Genomic DNA, 6184 nt, shown 5'->3' on the forward strand with positions numbered 1-6184 from the left:
TGCATAAGTTACCAAAGTATTAATTCGAAAAGTGTCGGACATTTTTTATTTATTCTTAAAAAACATATATTTATTCAATAATCGCCAAACTTATATATATGTACGTTCTTTGATCAAAAATATATATATATATATATATGTATGTACGTTCATGCATACTTTTCATAGAACTTTTAAATTACTTGCTGCGTGAACACCAAAAATAAGCAATGTCAACAACAGAGTATATTAGGATGATGTCAAGTTGCCCTTTCTCAAAAAATAAAGAAAGTATATGATGTCAAGTCTAATGAAGCTCATAAATTTCTTTGAAGTTTCTTTACAACAAAATTTATGAGTGGAGTATACGTATATATATTTATACACCAAAGATGCAAATGATTACTAAAATTGAAAATTTTAGAAACAAAACAAAAATAGTTGGGAAAATACAAGTGAGTGAGGAAGCACGAGATGAAAATAATGAACAAAAGAGGAAAACAGTTAGGGGCGATGAGGGTGGAAGAGCATTAAGGACACTTCGTGATGACGATGCATATCTATGCACCAACCATATCTTACGTATAAATATAACATAATATATGCATACGTGTAATTTTAATCAAAGTTTATAGCTTCTCGACTTCTCGTGTATATAGATAGATTTTCTTTTTCTTCTGGTAGATATATGATATTGTGAAAATAATTGTGATTCATATGTCAATGACTCATATTTAGCTCAGATAAAAACAGAACAAAGTGCATATTTGTCCAAAATACACATGAATGCTTAGAGAACATGGAGTATAGCTTCATCAGAGAACACATACCCACTTGCCTGTGAATTTATTATCTACCTCTCCTCCCACGATACTTGGACGTATTTTATTTATTTCATTTCTTTTTTTTTGAAAAAGAAAAGGGTTAAACCCGGGTCACTATTGGAACCAGACCTAACCCCCGGGGGAGTCGCAAGCCCGCGGATGGACTCCTTCTCCTGGGCATTCAAATGGGTCCTAAAGGATGGACCCATATCCGCGTTAGGTGAACAGAACAATGTGACTTAGTTTCGCATAGCAGGAGGATCGAACCTGAAACGTGTTGGCGTCCCAGGCCCGTCCACTGCCACTTGACAACAAGGCCCGTTCAATTTTATTTCATTTCATTTCTAAACAAAAACATCACTCTTTTCTGGACATAACTATATAAGTATTGGTTTATTTTTTTATTTTGTTATGAATATAGATGCCAATAATAATACAACAAAGAAAATGTGTAACTTCACTTCGACAATTTTATCAAAAACGAAAAAAAGTTCTCGACTAAATTACGGTCCACCTTATATTCTTAACATTTACCCAAAAGATCCATCTTATGTGTATGTGGTATAATCTAAAACTAGATGATAACCCGCGCCTTGCGCGGAGTGAACTTTTTAAAAAATATGTTGTATTTAAATAAATAATACATTTTTGTTATCAATAATTTTTTTACATTTGATTAGGGATGACATTTGGATAGGTATCATTTGGTTTGATTAGGTTCGGTTTGGATCTTTACAAATTTGGTTCTTATTTTTATATGTTCGGTTTGGGCTTAGATTCAGATAATCCATTTAATATTTTAAAAACTTAAAGTTCATATATATTTTAAATTTCTCAAAACATAAAAATAAAAATAATATGTTACATATAAATTTGAATAATGTATACCAAAATACTTAAACTTAACATAAAAATTGGTTTAACTTAAATATTTGGACAGAAAATGAATAGATATTTTCAGTATTTTGATATTTTGAGTAATGTTTAGTTATTTTAAATATATAATTTTTACTATTTTATATATTTCTAAGTATTTTGGACAATTTAAAAGCATCTTAAGTATTTTGTATATTTCTTTTAGATATTTTTTTAAAAAAAAAATAATATATTTAAGTATATATAAATTTGGTTCGAATATACTTGGATACCCAATATATTTTGGTCCGGATCGGGCAGTTCTGGTTTTTTAGATACCAAAATTTTAAACATGTTCATATATCTAACCAATTTGATTAAAGTTCTATACTATTTTCTGGATTGGATTTGGTTCGGTTATTTGGATTCGGATTTTTTTCCCAACCATATATTTTTATTGTAACCAAATTTCAAATGAACGTGACGATGGTTCATACTGATTTTGGGTATGCAACAATTTTTAAACCAAAACACTTTCTATTATTTACGTGATTTATTTAGTTAATCATTAAAAAATTTCAAGGACCATTAAAAACAATGAACTGAACTGAAAAAAATTTATCATTGATCACAAATTTTCAATGTGAGGCTTGTACCACTTTTAGTCATTTATATTCGTTTTAAAAAAATTCGAAATACAACATATAAGAAAAAATATAATTTTTTTATTATATGCTTAATGTGATTGTTTAATTTATTTTAAAAAATAAAATTAAACGAAAAGTATATAGGATAAAAAATTATTATCAAATCTTTATTATTCATAATCATTAATGGTGATATATATGTCAATCATATTAGGAAGTTCCGTAGCTTTTATTTAAGGAAAGAATAGAGAATATTCTTTTGTATATTAATAATTAATTTAATAGTTATTTAATAAAAACTATAATATATGTGTAGATGGACCAACCTATTTGTCTAATAATTCTGAGAATAATTCTCATGATGACACGTGACTACTAAACAATGTTGCAATGTTTCATGATTAATATATAGGGGATAATTTGATCCATGATAGACTGGTCAATTTTACAAAAAAAAAAATGATAGACTGGTCAAACAACTTGACGTGTGCTAAAACATTATGTTCGCAGGTCTTTGTGTATTAAATGTTGTCGCAGTGTATGGAAAGTGTTACACATTAACGTGAGAAAAATTATGTCAAACAAACAACAAATATAAAGCACGAAAAACAGATCTGACATAATGACAGAAAGGAGCAGGGCGGGTGTGTACGTCATACCGTACGAGTCCGTATATTACCTTCGGGTAGTATTAGTACAAACACGTTGCGATCTAGCTAGAAACGTTGATGAAACATGAGCTAGCACCTGATATTCATATAACTTTATGTATAAACAAATGTTTCTGTATACTATATATACGATATACCAGACCAAGGTGTTGTTGCGCTTTATTTACAAAATAGTATGTCGATTCAACTTATACATGTTTTAAAAGGAACCTTTGATTTAGATTAAACATGGTGATACACACACATGATACTGTTTTGACTTCAAGAAACGTACATAAGAACCTTTTCTGATAGTTTTGTGAACAAATTATGTGTGTGACTGAAAATGAAATAATGTGATAATCAAATAATTAACCGAAACAGTTTATATGTTCCGTAATTACCGAGACGTATAATATAAGTACGTATTGAGTTAATTGTGAACTACGAATGAAGCAACAAATGACATCATACAAAACGATTGACAAAGAAACCTTTGGTTTAACTTAAACATGATTACTTTTAAGTTTTAAACATGTCTGTCTAAATTAATCGGAGGGTTATTATAATATACATAAGCAGGAATATCAACCAAAGGTCCAAACCCAATCTAACATGGGGAATAAAAATATTTAATAACGCTATGAAGTCCATGAATGGCCTAGCTAGCCCCTTTCAAGCAAAGGTCCAACCCCAATCTAACAGCTTGCTCACACTCTTAGTACCAAACCTTAGGTCAAAATGGGTAAGCTTGGGAAGAAAGCTAGAAAATTTGCCAAGAAGAATCTTCTGTCTGCCGAGAAGCGATACAGGAAGCAGAAGCCCTTTCTCAAACGCAAATTCTCTAAAAAAGTAATTTTGTTAGGTGTTCTTATGATCATAGAGAAGATACTACTTGCTTGTTAATGGTGGTGGCGAGTTAATGGTGTTTGCAACGGTTGTTGGAAGTGTTTTTTTGGGTTTAAGATCTTTGAGTCAACCTTGTTTAGGAAATGGGCGTCGTGAAGCAGAAGATGAAGAGGAGAAGAACATAGAACAGCCACATAAGAAGAGGTACAAATACGATCCGATCTCCCCAAACAGCTGGCTCAGTAATGTGTGTTTGAGTTTTTTGTATTCTAAGTGAACTTTGTTCCAATTTCCTTTGTTTCTCACTGAAACCAATACCTTTGTGTTACATTTAATTTCGCATATGTGTTTTCAGATGATCTTGAAGAAAATCCTAAGGATATAATCATAGTTTCGGTGTTTATTCAGCAAAGTAAAAGTGAAGCCATCGATCATCCAATGCAGGTGGTAGGTGAAACTCGATCAGACACAATGAAACCTAAAGTACTCTCTGCGTCTGTTTTAACCTCTTGCTGTGACCTTGTCAATGAGGAACAGTCTGTTCAAGCATTTTTCAGTTTGTTAAATTGGTACCGAGCTGCATGTCATTACGGACAGGAGCCATCAGGAATTACTAGGCCTGATATATGCTATGAGATAGAAGACAGCGAGACATTCTCCAAAGTCATGATCTTTGTACTCTCAGAAAGCTGATTCACTCTCAGGGTTTAACCCAAAATGGGAAAGTGTAAAACCACTCGTCAAATCTTTTTTTAGTAGTACCATCCATATATCTTGTCAAGCAGGCTGCAGATTTGGAGATAACAATCTTTGCACTTACCCAAATAGTTTTCTGTAGTGTGTTTTTTTTTGGCAGCATTTCCAGATTTGCTGAAAAAACTGATCAAGGTAGGCTCTATAAAATCCATTGTTTATCTTACAAACGAAGTTGCGCATACATTGGACTAGACTTATTAGCTGATAATTGTTGTCTACTCTGTTTGGTTTAAACGATTACTATACTAGTATCTAGAGAGATGCATAGCTTATATTCTAGAGGAAGTCATACTTTAATTGTGTAAATTGGTGCAGCTTTGTGTTAATACTGGTGAAGAGACTCTACCGCAGCAGGCTTTTTCTAATCTTGAAAGACATTTTGGTATGGTGTTTAACTCGGAATGCTTTGTCTCCTGCTTGATCAACATGTACAAAGCCTTTCTACATGACTGCGATATTCCAAAGGGAAATTCAGAAAAGCGTCTCCAATGCCTTAGAGATTCTATTGTTATAGTTGTGCTCTCAAGATATGCAGAAGTCTTACACCAAGCCCTCTGTTTCTATTACACAACTTCCAAAGTTATTGAAGATGGCTCTGACTACAGATAATAAGGTGCTTCTTAGTCCTTGCAACGTTCTTTCTTCTACTTTAAGTTTTCTTAGCCTCTTTCAAGTTTTGTAAGCAGGAAGCTGTGGAGAAGATACATAGCGGGCACTTCGCAAATTGTGTTGATCTTTATGCTATGATTCAGATTATAAATGGAGTTGCTACACTATTTATTGGACCACGGTACCTACTCCTAAGGGTTAAATGTATTCAATGGCTGAATCATCTCTCTCGTGCAAGCGGTATATTCATTTCTATAGCATCATTGGTAATGTATATGTTGGAATATAAAACCACAGATGACGGTGAAAAGCAAGCAAAGAAGCTTGAAGCTGTATCAGCCGTAAAGGTTTTGAAATTCAGCTCTGAAAAGGCTCTGGAGTAGAAAGTTTTGCTAATAGATTCACTGTTTTGCAGCTGCCTACGTACTGGTTGAAGTCCCAAAACTTCCAAGGACAGTGATTCTTCTCTGTGATAGAGTTCCTTGCTGTCCACTTCTCTCAGTGGAGCTTCCACATATCATTTCCGGAGCTTGCTACTATTCCCATTATGAGGCTGAAGAAGTTTAGCACTATGGAAGGGTTGAAGCGTGTGGTGAAACGCTTTATCGAGCAGGTAGCACTCTAAGCAAACCCAACCAACCAGTTACTTGGCTTGAATATTGAGTATGTTCAGATGAAGAGAGATGAAGCTGCTTTCTCACCAAACGATCAACAATCGATGGAAACGTTTCTTCAGGTTTAGAAGCGAGATAAGACAATACTATCAAAGCATCATAGACAAAGCTCTTGGAACGAAATAGAAGAAGTGAGGTAAGTGTGGTGGGAATAATTACAATACAGTTTGTTGTATTGTAATTCAACAGTAATCTTTCGTTACTCGACACCTCTAATGATTTTTTTCTTTGTTTTTTTTCTTTCTTTTCCTGCAATTATTGTAGGGTAGGAGAAACCGTACCAGTTGGAGTTTCTCAAATTTTGTAAACCACTCGTATAGATTTTTTGGAATTTTGTGAAT

The 6184-nt window shown here is 33.0% G+C and overlaps 1 pseudogene; it reads left to right on the top strand.

Annotated features, from left to right (window-relative positions):
- Nucleotides 1-3696: 3696 nt before the first annotated feature.
- LOC108851195 (protein REBELOTE-like) lies at nt 3697-5978 on the top strand (annotated as a pseudogene).
- Nucleotides 5979-6184: the final 206 nt, after the last annotated feature.

This window comes from Raphanus sativus, chromosome 4, assembly GCF_000801105.2.
Source record: "Raphanus sativus cultivar WK10039 chromosome 4, ASM80110v3, whole genome shotgun sequence".
Lineage (NCBI taxonomy): Eukaryota > Viridiplantae > Streptophyta > Magnoliopsida > Brassicales > Brassicaceae > Raphanus > Raphanus sativus.